The following is a 17,089-nucleotide window of genomic DNA, read 5'->3' on the forward strand; positions in this document are numbered from 1 at the left end:
CTGTAGGATAAAAATGTAATTTTTAAATAAATATTGTGAATTACTTTTGGGGTGATCCTCGTAGATGTCAATCCCCTCGTCCAGCATTGCTTGCAAAATAAACTTCTTTCTAGTCCCAAAATAGATGCATAGATATCAGGGCATGATCATTAGATTGAAAACACGTTTTTACACAATGAAGTAATTTATAATCTTTTACTGTTAGTCATAAAACTGTAAATTTGTGTGTCAGTAATGTTGTACGTCATTTTAGTAAGAGTCCAAAAGTAGAAATTAAAATTCTGAGGAGGATGGGCATAACCCCTGGGACAAACACCATCGCAGGATTGGTTGCATCAATGGAAAATAAGGCCAAAAATGCCAAGAAAAACATTCAACACCTGAAGTTAAAACAAGGAGAAGGTATTTGAGAGGCAGAAAGAAGCTGAAACTGGACCGACATGAAGCTGAATAAGGGGTGACATATGATGATGGAGTCTTCTAGGCTCTGAAAGTTTGTGGCTCATTTCCTGCAAATAGTAATTTTAGAATATTTAATTCTTTTAAATATGATATCTCAGCCAAATATGATGATACCAAGAAGATATTGGTGTCATGTTGAAGCTTGAAATGTCCCCTAGTGCCTGACAATGAGTAAAATAACATTAATATAGTTAATAATTATCTATGGATTTTTACTTGATTTATGCAACATAAATATTAGTATAAGTTACATATATGGTAATATTTAATTAATGTAAATGAAAATAAAGAATAGCTATATGTCAGGCACTGAAGAATAGTTTTAGCTACAAAACAGTGAAGAAACTGTGGCTCTATCTTAAAAACTGCATGAGCTATCATGTTTCAAGTTGTGTGTCAAAATTATGAACAAAATAATTTTTAAAAACAATTTAGACATAATTTCAAGGGATCTGTTCACTTCATCCTCTTTCTGGTACCATTCTCAATTGTATAAAAAGTTTACAGGCCAAATTATGCAAAACAAAATTTTTTGTATGTACAGGTGTACATATACCTTAAGGAAATGAAGAATGGGAAAGCAACAGGAGTTGATGGAATCCCCATTGAATTATTGAAATGCTTGGGTGAAGACAAGAAGCAAAATTCTATCATTATGCAACGAAATATATTAGAAAGGTGAATGGCCTGAAGATTTTATGGAGACAGTGTTGATTCCAATAGCGAAGATAAATAATGCCAAGAAATGTAAGGAGTTCAGGACTATCAGCCTAATATTGCACTCGGCGAAGATTCTCTTGCGAATACTGAATCGATGTTTATATTCTTGGATGGAAGAACAGTTGGAAGGAGAGCAGTTTGGCTTCAGGAAGAGGAAAACGCACGAGAGATGCAATTGGACTGCTACGGACAATCGGCGAACGATACCTAGTTAAGAATAAAGAATTGTATGTAGTATTTGTGGACCTAGAAAAGGCTTTTGATAGAGTGGATTGGGATAAACTGATGGACATCCTGCAGAAAATAAGTGCGGATTGGAAAGGCAGGAGGCTGTTCAGTAACCTATGTATATATGAAACAACGAGTGAAAGTTAGGATAGGAGAAGAAATATCAGAAGGAAGTGAAAATGGGAGAGGAGTACGACAAGGATGTTCTTTATCACCTACTCTGTTCAGCATCTACTTGGAGGATTTAGTAAGAACTATTTTCAGAACATGGAAGGAGTGATAGTACAAGGAAAATTAATAAAGTGCATAAGATTTGCTGATGATATGGCGTCGTTAGCAGAAGAGGAAATGATACTAAAGGATATGCTACTGGAGCTAAATGACAGCTGTGATCAGTATGGGATGAAGATAAATGCAATTAAGACGAATAGCATGGTCATAGGAAGAAAAATACAGAAGATAAACTGGCGAATTCTAAATGAGGCAGTAGAGCAAGTGAACATCTTCAAATATTTGGGGTGTACTATAAGCAGTAACATGAGGTGCTTCAGAAGTCAGAAGGAGGATAGCAATGGCCAAGGAGGCTTTTGATAGAAAGACGAGAATCTTATGCGGATCTCTGGAAAATGAACTAAGGAAGAGACTAATGAAGTGCTTTGTATGAAGTATGGCATTGTGTGGGCCAGAAACGTGGATATTACGACGAAATGAAGAGAAGCGAATAAAAGCATTTTAAATGTGGATATGGAGAAGAATGGAACGTCTGAATAAGAAATGAACCTGTGCTGGAAAGAGTGGGTGAAGAAAGAATGATACTGAAACTGATCAGGAAGAGGAAAAGGAATTGGTTGGGTTACTGGCTGAGAGGAAACTGCCTACTGAAGGATGCACTAGAAGGAATGGTGAACGGAAGAAGATATCAGATGATAGACTACATTAAGATATAATTATGGATCATATGAGGAAACAAAGAGGAATGCAGAAAATAGGAAAGATTGGAGAAAGCTGGGTTTGCAGTGAAAGACTTGAATGAAAAATGAACTGAATTGAGGAATGTCTCCGGAGACATTCAGCCTGCTAAAAATTTCCTAGGCCTATCTGGTGTGAAAAACAACCGGAATTTGATGTCCATCACCATCATTTCCATTCAGCGCCGCGATAAAGAAAAGTTATTAACCTCAATGGGACTTGAGCCTTTCCAGGTGTTGGATACGAAATAATTCGTCTCGAGTTCTCAGCCAGGTGAGTTCGATTGTTGCTTTCTAAATTTCGATGACTAACTAGCTGTGTATGTCAAATTTTTATTTAAATACCTGGTATATATCATTAAGTCTGTCTGTCTTCGTTCATTTTTAACATAAATAGCCTAGTTCTTAACACTCTATACCTAAACAAATGAAGCAGAAAAGTTTTGTTCATCAGAGGAATTACTCCTGCTTTCAAAGTGCTGAGGCATCACGAGATAATGAAAGGCTATACCTACAGATAATACACCGTTATCCAGACACTACCTCGGCAATCATTCATTCTCTGTGCAAGCCTAGCTGTTATAACGGAGACAAAAACGCTCTTAAAATATTAACAGCCCTAAAACATATCTCTTAGGCTGCAGATTATTATTTAGCCTATTGGTAAATACGCCTTTGATGCAGTATGTTAATTTGTTTAGCCTAAATACTACCTAGATAGCACAATTTTATTTTCATTCTAATTAGCAAGAGGATATATAATAATTAAAGTCCGGATTTCTAAGCACAATCAAACGGTAAAATAAGCAAGCAAATAAGCACAAAAATGACGAAAATAAGCACCAAAATAAGCAAAAACTAATACACGGAAACAGTAAAATAAGCAAGAAAAGTGGTGAAAATAAGCACGAAAAGAAGCGAAAACGAATACACGGAAATATGATGATAAATTATGTCTTTCGTACAGTAGAATTCTTACCTTATTCAAGGCTTTTACAGTATACAAGGAAAGCCATCCTGACATTTTCCTGTGTGAAGCTCCTGCGTCTGTCAGTGAAGAATGAGTTGTAAAGTGAAAATGACGTCACAGGCACATTTGAAAAGCACCACAGTTCTTCTTCGGTGAATTCCTCTTCAATATCTGATTCTTCACCAGAAAGCTTTTTAGACATTTGACACAGTGTTTTGTAACCGGAATTTTTCTGTAATACCTGACTGAGTGTTGACGAACGCAATTTTTGCAATCCCATATGTTTCTGAAGATAATGTTACCGAAATTTCGTCTATCAGAGAAAGTGAATGTTCCAAGGAATTATTTCGAGCTTCCAACTGATTTAAAATTTCGTGTATTTTGCTTCCTTACGCATTCGACTGAAGTTAATTTTTTATTAGCCACTGGGGATCATCAGTGTGGTTTTAGGCGTAATAGATCAACTATTGATCAGATATTTTGTATTCGACAGACAATGGAGAAGAAATGGGAGTATAAGGGTACAGTGCATCAATTATTCATAGATTTCAAAAAAGGCATATGACTCGGTTAAGAGAGAAGTTTTATATCATATTCTTATTGAATTTGGTATTCCCAAGAAACTAGTTGGAGTAATTAAAATGTGTCTCAGTGAAACGTACAGCAGAGTCCGTATAGGTCAGTTTCGGTCAGATACGTTTCCACTTCACTTTGGGCTAAAGCAAGGAGATGCACTATCATCTTTACTTTTTAAATTTGCTCTATAATATGCCAATAGGAAAGTCCAGGATAACAGAGAGAGTTTGGAATTGAACGGGTTACATCAGCTGCTTGTCTATGCGGATGACGTGAATATGTTAGGAGAACATCCACAAACCATTAGGGAAAACACGGAAATTTTACTTGAAGCAAGTAAAGAGATAGGTTTGGAAGTAAATCCCAAAATAACAAAGTATAATGTTATGTTTTATTTAACGACGCTCGCAACTGCAGAGGTTATATCAGCGTCGCCGGATGTGCCGGAATTTTGTCCCGCAGGAGTTCTTTTACATGCCAGTAAATCTACTGACATGAGCCTGTCGCATTTAAGCACACTTAAATGCCATCGACCTGGCCCGGGATCGAACCCGCAACCTTGGGCATAGAAGGCCAGCGCTATACCAACTCGCCAACCAGGTCGGCTGACAAAGTATATGATTATGTCTCGTGACCAGAATATTCTACGAAATGGAAATATAAAAATTGGAAATCTATCCTTTGAAGAGGTGGAAAAATTCAAATACCTGGGAGCAACACTAACAAATATAAATGATACTCGGGAGGAAATTAAACACAGAATAAATATGGGAAATGCCTTTTATTATTCGGTTGAGAAGCTTTTATCATCCAGACTGCTGTCAAAAAATCTGAAAGTTAGAATTTATAAAACCGTTATATTACCGGTTGTTCTTTATGGTCGTGAAACTTGGACCCTCACTTTGAGAGAGGAACATAGATTAAGGGTGTTGAGAATAAGGTGCTTAGGAAAATATTTGGGGCTAAAAGGGATCAAGTTACAGGGGAATGGAGAAAGTTACACAACACAGAAATGCACGCATTGTATTCTTCACCTGACATAATTAGGAACATTAAATCCAGACGTTTGAGATGGGCAGGACATGTAGCATGTATGGGCGAATCCAGAAATGCATATAGAGTGTTAGTTGGGAGGCCGGAGGGAAAAAGACCTTTGGGGAGGCCGAGACGTAGATGGGAAGATAATATTAAAATGAATTTGAGGGAGGTGGGATGTAATGATAGAGACTGGATTGATCTTGCTCAGGATAATGACCTATGGCGGGCTTATGTGAGGGCGGCAATGAACCTCCGGGTTCCTTAAAAGCCAGTAAGTAAGTATATAATAAAAAAGGAAATCTGTGATAAATAACGGCTAGGAGTGAAATATGCACTTTTAAAATTACAGTTTTGGGTGAAATATGCTGTTTTAATTAAAAATCGTAAAATAAGTAAGAAAAAACGTTTTCCTGCGAAATAAGCATTTATAAGCACTGACAAAAGTAGTTAAAAGTTCTTATCTAGGTATAACCTTTCTGCTTATCTTTAAAAGCTTGGAAAAGAATATGCATTTTACTTATAAATTCAGGCTTTAATAATAATAATAATAATAATAATAATAATAATAATAATAATAATAATAATAATAATAATGAGTACCGGGTCTTTCCCGGGGGTAAAAGGCGATCAGAGCGTGGTGCCGACCACACCACCTCATTCTAGTGCCGAGGTCATGGAAAGCATGGGGCTCTACCTCCATGCCCCCCAAATGCCTTCATGGCATGTCACGGGGATACCTTTTACCTTTTTAATAATAATAATAATAATAATAATAATAATAATAATAATAATAATAATAATAATAATAATAATAAAATTGTGTAGATTTTGTATTGAGTACAACCTCTAGGTCACTAAACACATACATTTTTGATATCGAGTAGTTCGTCTTACATTATTTATGCATTACTTATCTATCAGATAAACAGAGCGGAGGTCTCGCACGCCCTCCACACGTCATTGATACAAGAAGTCAGCCGATGCGCGCGTAATAAAATCTTGTTTGACCCGTGCTATCGATATGATGTGCGTAGTGACCCCTCTCAGTCAATGGGAACGGTGCTGCCAACTTCGAAACTGTTTATACAGATAACCTCGGACTTCCAATGACCTCCGGTTCATACGACAGCCCCACTGCTTGGCGTGTTATGCATTTGTTTTGTGTGATTAAAGTCAATTCGACACGTGTCATCTTGCAATGCTGGCCCTTGTGACCTTGCCTATGCCTGCAACCGCACAAATTCACGTGGATAAACTGGATATTAACATTGTTTAGCCATTATTGTAGAAAGAAACACAGAAAAGATATTTGAATTGTTAAAGCGTTGTTCCACATGCCTCTAAATACGCCGCTTCTCCCGACTGCAACCTTTCTGCACCACATTGAAAGGCTTAATGATTGCAGCGAAGCAGAGACGTGTGGCGTTGCCTAGTCACGGTGTCAAGCATTCTCTTATTAAGGCGAAAAGTAGGCTTTCGAGCATGAACATTGTATTCTAAAATTATTTTCTTTTATCGGGTGTAAAGGAAATGAAATTTCAAGTAGGGCCTACGTCCGAAAAAGAGAGAAAAAACGGCATAATTTTAGCTCAAAGCCCGTCTGTACAATATTGTAAATATTTTTGCCACATACGACAGAGCAAGCAAGCAACTATTAACAATATGCACAATATAATTACAGTAGAGTATGTCAAAATATGGTATGTGAATGTACAAATGAAACAAAGTAGTTATATACCAGAAAAAGTATACCTAAAAGGTTGTGTCAAATTGAATTAGACGAAAAATAAATAAGCCAAATACTTGAATATAAAACAGGTTATGTGTCAAATTACTTATGTCAAATAGCATTAGATAAAATACAGTACGTCAATCCACCCGGAATCCAAGAGAAGTGAGATCATACACAGCTAAGTACGTATCTTCATCGCCACAGTGTCATGAATGTTATTGAACTCATATCCTTGGGTAGAATGCTTATACTTACGTATCACATTCCAAAACAAGAGAACGGCTGTTCCCGACGCCGCACAGTTTGAAATTTCGCCAATCTAGCTGGCCAAAAATAATTGTCGCTTATATAAGCATGTGTAGTAATATTTTATGTTACAATAATATGATATTATTCTTACTGTATCATTTGACTACAGTTTCAGATGTGTGAGGTTTCCGAAATCGCGAAGATGCCGGTTCGAACCTCTACGAATTACAGAAAATTATGTTACATTATGAAGTTGGCGTAGAATATTCTTAAATTACTAATTAAAAAAGGAAAATTATTGCAGCTAATGTTCAACGTTTTGAAAATAATTTTATTACTTTTCAACTAGAAATAATTATTTTGCATTTAATTTTGGGGGGATAATTTTCGGACAATTGTAAGACTGACATGTAAACATTTTGTTCACTGTCTCAACAGACATAGGAGAACTTACTCTATTTTCATTTACATATATTCCTCACATTTTTGAATATAATTAAAACATATAAAATGTTATTACTGTCCAGCAGTAGGGAAATATACAAAACATGTTAGCGTGTAATTTGTAACTCAATGAAACTAACTTAAAACAAGCATTTAATAATAATAATAATAATAATAATAATAATAATAATAATAATAATAATAATAATGATAATAATAATAGTAATAATAATAATAATAATAATAAGATAACAATAATAATACTAATAATAATAAGATAATAATAATAATAATAATAATAATAATAATAATAATAATAATAATAATAATAATAATAATAACAGCATACTGAACATAGTATTGAGGTACAAACTGCTGAGCCATTTATACCCAAACCCACACTTTCTGAAGCCGAAATTGCGATAGAAAATCATGAAAAATTATAAGTCTCCAGGTATCGATCAAATTCCAGCAGAATTAATACAAGAGGGTGGAAGCGCATTATCTAACGAAATTTATAAGCTTGTACTTGCTATTTGGGAAAAGGAAATTGTACCAGAGCAATGGAAGGAGTCCATAATCGTACCTATCTTTAAGAAGGGGGACAAGACTAACTGTAGTAATTTTAGAGGAATATCACTTTTGTTGGCGTCGTACAAAATGTTGTCCAATATTCTTTTGAGAAGATTAACTCCATATACAGATGAAATTATTGGGGACCATCAGTGTGGTATTAGGCGTAATAGATCAACTATTGATCAGATATTTGGAATTGAACGGGTTGCATCAGCTTCTTGTCTATGCGGATGACGTGAATATGTTAGGAGAAAATCCACAAACGATTAGGGAAAACACGGGAATCTTACTTGAAGCAAGTAAAGAGATAGGTTTGGAAGTAAATCCCGAAAAGACAAAGTAAATGATTATGTCTCGTGACCAGAATATTGTACGAAATGGATACATAAAAATTGGAAATTTATCCTTTGAAGAGGTGGAAAAATTCAAATACCTGGGAGCAACACTAACAAATATAAATGATACTCGGGAGGAAATTAAACACAGAATAAATAAGGGAAATGCCTGTTATTATTCTGTTGAGAAGCTTTTATCATCCAGTCTGCTTTCAAATAATCTGAAAGTTAGAATTTATAAAACAGTTATATTACCGGTTGTTCTTTATGGTCGTGAAACTTGGACCCTCACTTTGAGAGAGGAACATAGGTTAAGGGTGTTTGAGAATAAGGTGCTTAGGAAAATATTTGGGGCTAAGAAGGATGACGTTACAGGAGATTGGAGAAAGTTACACAACACAGAACTGCACGCATTGTATTCTTCACCTGACATAATTAGGAACATTAAATCCAGACGTTTGAGATGGGCAGGGCATGTAGCACGTATGGGCGAATCCAGAAATGCATATAGAGTGTTAGTTGGGAGGCCGGAGGGAAAAAGACCTTTGGGGAGGCCGAGACGTAGATGGGAAGATAATATTAAAATGGATTTGAGGGAGGTGGGATATGATGATAGAGACTGGATTGATCTTGCTCAGGATAGACCTATGGCAGGCTTATGTGATGGCGGCAATGAACCTCCGGGTTCCTTAAAAGCCAGCAAGTAAGTAAGTAAATAAGTATACTGAACATAGTAATTGGGTAGACAGAAAATACACAATTACTTTTCTATAACATTCAGCATACAACTGTAAAGGTAGAAATATAACAAATAAAATTCGTCTGAGAACCCTTCCTTCTTAAAAGCATTTTATATTGACTATATTCAGCACTCCCATCACAACCCCACTTTAATATCAAAGTTAATTTATTTTCATTTGGTGTCTTGTTAGTAGGCCTACTTAGTAACTCCTCTTGCACACTTGCTACTCGATGAACTGTAGGCTATTGTTCTTTATTGACTGTAATTTCATTTCTGCATTTACTTCTGTGATCGAAATACTGTCCTCTGGAGGGTATCATGCTTTTTTTGTCTGACGTAAAATGTGGTACGGTAGATAAATGTATGACCCTAACTCTGAGCATTATGGTACGTCATTTCATATTGATTGTACGTAAGAGTGACACTAACATACGAGTACAAGGTTAGTGGCTGTTCAGGAGTTAGTTTTTTCGGTTTTGATTCAAACAACTGTTTGGCTTTTTTATATTTTCGTTGATCTTTTAAGGGAAGCTAGGGACAGTTATTTAACAATGTTAGCAGGATCTCTTTTGTCTGAGTTTCTGACATCTATTTCAGCTGCTAACATTGCAGCTTCGGGACCCTGCTCCTGAGAAAAAGATTTTGCTTTCCGTCTCTTACTCCTGTAACTGCTATCGCCAAAGGATAATTTTGGCCTACCCCTACTTGAACCCGGTTTGTTTGTAACTCTTGCAGAGTCCGATTTCATGTCTCTTTATATTTTTGCTGGGAATTTTAAGTCACAATCTAACCATTGATGATTTAACTTCAAAAACTGATCCATCCGTCTTCCACACTTAACCCACTTATTACTAAACTGTATCGAAAGTTTTGTCATAAAATGTTTCATATAAAAAGCGTTGTTTCATTACATTCTCCTATGTCCAAAACCTGATGTAGCGATTCCAGCATTTTTATATTCTTTGTCTGTTTGGAGCTGGTACGCCACACTTCAAACAACCGTGGGCGGGTCTGAAAATGACAAACTTACGCACATGTACGAAGCTTGAGATTTTGTATGCGTATTCAAAACAAATCGATCTTTACAATTATGAAAATTCCAGTGTTTGGACCGTTTTATAAATTTTCAAATCTCTACTTAAAGAAGAAAGTAACTTTTAAAAAGTACTAATTTTTTGGTCATTTTGAACTTAATGCTGTGGCTTATTAGTAGAAAACAATATATATATATATATATGATTAAAGTATACCTTCCTCTGAATTTTCCATGTTTCACTTTTAAAATATCACACTTGTGACAAAACGTACACTGCTGCTTCTTATGATGCGCTACTGAAAACGCCAACCGAAAGCTTATCTCGAGGCATATGCTTATGCTTGTGCTGAGTGTAAACTGTGATGACTAGTGACCGGATTTTTATGTAATTACATATTACATTCCTTTCAACCTAACCGTATATAAATAACAAATCTTTTCGAATCTTGTAATTGCCATTAATATATTCAAATTTTATACTACATATTTACCCCACATTACGCATTATGGCTTGGCATTATATAAATCTACATATTTAGGGGTTTTATTCATTTTTACTTCTTTAAAAGGAAAAAGAAAACTTCTGCTGGGGAAGTTTGCATTTGAAATACACAGATTTAAAAAGCCTTTTTACCTACCTGAGAAAGGATATATTTCGGGACGAAACATAACATTTTAGTTCCGGGAAGTAAAAGAGGCACTCACCCCTTACCGCCCACTGTAAATATGAGTGAACAAAAGGCAACATTTCTCATACAACTACTCTGTATTGCAAAAATCAAGAAGGAAATAATTTCATGCGGATAAGCGGACGACATAGTAGTAGGGTCTAAAGACCTTACAACGTTACAAGAAACAATAAACATCACGGTAAAATGGCGCAATAAAAACAAATTTGATATAAATGTGGACAAGACAGAAATGATGATACTCAGAAACGGCGGAAGAGTACCAGAAACAGTAGAAATCATCATGAAGAACAGAAAATTAAAAATTATATCAGACTACAAATATCTAGGCTTAAAAATACAAACCAGCGCAGATATATATATATATAAAATATTTTCATGATTTTTTTGGTACATATTCAGCTTATTTTTCTTACATAAATATGTAGGCCTACATATTTCACACCTTGATATTACATAAAAATCCGGTCCCTAGTGATGACCGTTGTTAAACAAAATGCAGAACAAGATTCTGCAGACATTTAAGAATAAAATTTACTGTAGTGTGGATCTCAATTTTCCAAGTCGAAAAATTACTCTTGGCCAGCTAGATTGGCACTGTGCACCGGTATCGCCCAGACACGTGATTATAACAAATCCTCTTGCTCACTGGTCTTGGCTCACTGGTCCTCCCCTCCTTCCTATTGCACCACAAGAAGTTCCAGGCTTTTTGGACAGTGCACGCACTTCCCATCTGATCGGTTCGTGGTTCGATTCCCGCCGTGGAGAGTGGAAGATCTAAACAAGGGCCGGCAAGGAATATTCCCTGCTTTGGCAATCATATCTGGAGCGTGCTCCTATCGTACGGGAACACAGCTGATTTAATTGAGGTAGCCTACCTGCAATACTGCGTGGTGACGTGCACTAGGGTTGTACAGTTGTGCAGTGCAGCACATCAGCGGCGAGGCGGTAAGAGAATGCCATGCTTATTTCTTATCAATAAAGTCCGGATTTCTAAGCAAAATGCATATCCTTTTCCACACTTTTAAAAGTAAGCAGAAAGGTTATACTTCGTAAGACACACCTAGATAACCAGTTTACTATGTTTGTTAATACTTATAAATGCTTATTTCGCAGGAAAACGTTTTTACTTACTTCTTTTACGATTTCTAACTAAAACAGCCTATTTCACCCAAAACTACAATTTTAAAAGTGCATATTTCACTCCTAGCCGTCATTTATCACCGATTTACTGTTTTTTTTTATTGGCTAACAAAAAATTGACTTCAGTCGAATGCGTAATAAGCGATGCTAGGATATGACCTAGGATGTTGTGAAATAATACTGCGAAGTTCTAATTAGGAGAGAACCGTGGGATTCCCCGCCAAGCTTCTGCAACTAGGCAGGTCAATCGATTATCCCACTTATCGCGTTATGGGAATGATGTCATTGCATGGATGGTGAATCCCCGAGTTCCAAGCTGCAGTGTGAAAATTTTGCAACACAAGTTGGTTCAATAAGGTGTGTGTGATTGCTCGCTGTTGTAATTAAGGAATGCCACTCACAAAAACCTCTCAATCAGCATTCTTACGCAAATGCGTAAATGAGTTTGGAAGTAATATTTTCAGTGAGGACGGCAGTGTCTTATTTTGTTTGGTGTGTGAAAAGAGTGTTTCTGAGAAGAAAAAATATAATATTGTGCAGCATATTAATATAACGCGGTATAAGGAGAGGTTTGAGAATAAATATACAGTAAGTTAAACCAGCAACTGATTAAAAGCAATGTGGGTGAACAATTAAGTTCTAGTGATACATTTTTCAAAGACTTGTGTTTAGCATTAGCAGGTTCCGACATTCCTTTGTGAAAATTGAATAATGTGCAGTTTCGGGTATTTTTTTAGAAAAATATACAAACAAAAGGGTGCCGGATGAATTTACATTGCGCAAAAACTATATGCCACAGTATTTTCAAGAAGTAATTTGAAATATTCGGGATAAACTGAAGGACGTGGATCAGGACAGATGCATCAGGTCAGTGCGTATGTAGTGCTGTAGTTGGTACTATGAAAGCAGGCAACAGATTATTTCTTCTTAATATACAAATACTTGACCGAGTAAATCATTCCACTGTTGCAAAATTTTTCAACAACTCGTTACTTTTCTTGTGGCCAGAAGGGGTTCGATTTCCATGTATTCGTTTTTAAATATTTTTTGTGCTTATTTGCATCATTTTTCGTGCTTATTTGCTTGCTTACTTTACTATTTGATTGTGCTTAGAAATCCGGGCTTTACTTATCAGTAGTACCACTGCTTGTGTGATTGTAAATAAATGATAACTATAAAACAAGTAATCACTAGAGTAACAAACTAAATGAACTATAACTAAGCATGTTTATTCTATTAAATTATAATACTCTTTACGTTGCTTAATTAGTACTAGTAATAATAATAATAATAATAATAATAATAATAATAATAATAATAATAATAATAATAATAATAATAATAATAATAATAATATAATTATAGGAAACAAATCGCACCTTTTACGTTAAATTTCTTGTCAAAGAAAACAATATTATCACAGTTTGTAAATCTAAAACTTCATAAACAACATAAGCGAACCTAGCAAACAAAAATAAAATATTGCACATATAATGAAAATAATTAACGTAATGGGAACGAATACATAAATTTCATACAAGTCAATATTTTTGAATATCAGAAGACAAAATAATAATGATATCTTATTGCGAAAAAAAAAATTGCAAAAGTCTTAGTTTCGTTTTCTTCACCTCTATTTAATGATGATGTTTTGAACGAAAGATTTACTGAATTTTGTTGCAGCAAACCTCACTACAGCTCTTAAACTACAGTTCGTCAGTTAATGCTCTCAATTTTAGCTTCATTATGTTCATTGTCGATATTATGGTTGAGGATCGAACTTTAGATTGTTAAACACATTAATATAAATTGAAATAATACTACTTACGCAAGTCAAGCTTTCAGGCATAACTCCCTGTAAAGTTGATTTGAATACTTTCTAGGGAAAAATTGCTCCAGGACCGGGTATCGAACCCGGGACCTTTAGTTAAACGTACCAACGCTCTACCAACTGAGCTACCCGGGAACTCTACCAGACACCTATCCAATTCTTCCCTTTGTATCCACAGACCTCAAAGTGGGCTGACAACCGTCAAGCAACCAACATTGAGTGCACACTAACTCTGTTTGACTTAAATTGTGGTTTCCTGTAAACGAACAGCGACGTGTATTATGCAAATCAAGCTTTCAGATATAACTCCCTGTAAAGTTGATTTGAATAATTTCGAGGGAAAAATTGTTCTGGGGCCGGATATCGAACCCGGGACCTTTGATTAAACATACCAACGCTCTATCAACTAAGCTACCCGGGAACTCTACCAGACACCGATCCAATTCTTCCCTCTGTATCCACAGATCTCAAAGTGGGCTGACAACCGTCAAGCAACCAACATTGAGTGCACACTAACTCTGACAAGGATCACGACAAGGACCGTGATTCACGTGATACTTAGTCCTTATCGTGGTCTTTGTAGTCTTTGTCCGGGCCCTTATGCTGATCCTTGTCTTTGTGGTCCTCACTGTGATCTTTGTCTTTATCATGGTCGTTATCGCGACGATTGTTGTCTTTATTGTGGTCCTTATCATTGTCCTTATTTTCTTTGTCAGGGTCGTTATCGTGGTCTTGTTCATTATCGTTATCCTTATCGTGGTTAATTTCGTGGTCATTATCGCGGTCTTTACTGTGGTGCTTGTCGCTGCTCAAGTTGTGATCCTTGTCGTCGTCCTCGTCTTTGTTCTTGTCCTGCTCCTTGTTTTTATCATGCTCCTACGATTGTCATTTCAAATAATAATGTTTTTCCCCTTTGGCAAGTGACTATTGTTTCACATGGTAGATAATGTCGTCTTCAAAGCGGTGACTTAAGATGATGTACGGGAGCCTGATCGATCACTGATTTACTCAGGATATTTTATACCGAGAGCCATGTAACTTACTTTGAGGTGAGCTATACTATGGTAGAGGACGCGAGACCTGTCTGTGACCATATCATGTGCCGTGGCTATATCACCAATAGGTATAGGTAGAGAGGGAATATAGATGAACGTTCATAGATTCGAATAATATTAACCAACATGAAACAATCTCATATCTCATTCTTTCCCTTGGCACACAGCTCATATGCCATATATCGCCTCCTCATCTATATATTCTAAAAATTTGTACAATTTATTATAATCTTACGAAATTGTTACCTATTCCACATCTTAAAGCTTCAATGCTAATATAACATCTATAGAATACAGTAAATGAAATGAAATGAAAACAACTTGATTTAAAGCCTTGTCGAGGAGAGGAAGTCAGCACTCTCACTCGCATGTTTGCCCTCTTGGAACGTGTTACTAAATGGCCCGGACTATAATATTTTTTTTCAGTATTTTGAATGGTAACCTGCCTGCGGTGAGACTAAAAATCTGGATAAATGTCTGTCTCTCCATCTTGTCTCGGTGGCTGATACGGTTACTATTTAAATGTAGTTATTTAAAATCAGTTTTAATGCTTGTTGTTAAAGCATTTTACATTTTTCAATTTCATTGTAATTGTTAGTTTTATATATATATATATATATATATATATATATATATATATATATATATATAGGAGAATTCGGGGGAATATGGGCAATATTACGTTTTCATGTCGAAACTCTTGCAACGAATTATGTTTCTTCGCTAATAAAGGTTAGTATAAATTGAGAGTATCGTAATGGTTGCTATGGGAAGCGCGCTGTGCAGTATTGTCTCGTATTGTTGTTAAAACAGCATTCTAAAACGTGAGTATTGACTTCAAAGTATAGCTACTAAAATTTCACAATACTTATTTTAGATATGTTATATGCAGTAGATTATACATGAACTTTAGAAAATAGTTAAAATCTAATAGTATACATACAGAATACACATCTTTAACTGCCGTTCTATTGCGGCAGACGTTGTTTTGTGAATAGTTTACGGTAGAGCCAACTTTTGAAAGTAAACCCTACATGTCGGGGTAATATGGGCGCTAATGTTCGGGGGAATATGGGCAAGCATTACACTTCATAAAAATGACTCTTCAATCTTGATTAAAATGGCCTACAAATGATTACAAGAGCGAAAGATGTCATTGCGCCCAAAGAACATAAAGTAGTGCAATGCATTAACCCTAAAGAAAAGGGAGAAACCATTACCCTTGTGGCAGGCTTCAATGCAGCAGGGAACTATTTTTCTCCAAGTATCATTATAAAGGAAATGAGGACAATAATGACTGAAAGAACAGATGCCTGCTGTCAGTACGGTGTACTTTAACATGCAGTCTGCCTACATTAACGGAGATACGAGGTGTGATCATTAAATTCCGAGTCCTGTCCCATAAAATTACCTCATTTAAACCCCCTTCAAGGTAGTCCATTCGGGCAGCTATACACTGATCACAATGTGTCTGCCATTTTTGGAATGCCTCCTGGAAGTCGCGTTACTGAAGCCTGTCAAGCACCTTCTGCGATTCGCGTTGGATCTCCTTCACAATGGAAAACCGGTGACCCTTTAGCTTGAATTTCATCTTCGGAAACAAAAAAAAGTCGCAGGTGGCCAAAGCTGGTAAATAAGGGGATGAGGAACGACGACTATCTTATTATGGGTGCAAAACTGGAGTGTTGCGAGAGCTGTGAGCTATGTGAGTTGGCGCAGTGTCGTCGTTGCTTTTTGTCCAGAGTTGTGGTCGTTCCTATTGAAAATGGACGTGAGGATCATTATGCACAATTTGTCGAATTTTTTCGACATTTTCGGCAGTGTTGCACGTGTGTGGTCGACCTGGCCTCTCGTCGTCCTTCAGCGATGTTCTGCCATTTCTGAAACGCGAATGCCACTCAAAACACCTCGCCTGACTCACTGCCTCGTTCCCGTAGGCTTGCTTCAACATTCCATGGGTTACGGTTGCCGATTTCCCAAAGAATTTGACGTTGGCTCTCTGCTCCAGTTTCGTGTCCATAGTGATTTCGCAAATGCGCGGATGCACGTGCTAACAAAACCTTGTGTAACACTGGTCTCAATGAAGATAACACTTCGAAACTTTGTGTCGTGTCTCTTCAAGGTCGTCTAGTGTCACTGCTGCGCACGCGTGTCGATCACGTGATCCCTTCGCCCATAGCAGACACAATCTCGGAATTTAATGATCACACCTTCTATATTTTTCTTAATAATCAAGAATTTCGTTGTTTATTTCAACATCAGTAAGCATACACCTGCAATTTTGAAAGTAGGTGG

Source organism: Periplaneta americana, chromosome 1 (assembly GCF_040183065.1).
Source record: "Periplaneta americana isolate PAMFEO1 chromosome 1, P.americana_PAMFEO1_priV1, whole genome shotgun sequence".
NCBI lineage: Eukaryota > Metazoa > Arthropoda > Insecta > Blattodea > Blattidae > Periplaneta > Periplaneta americana.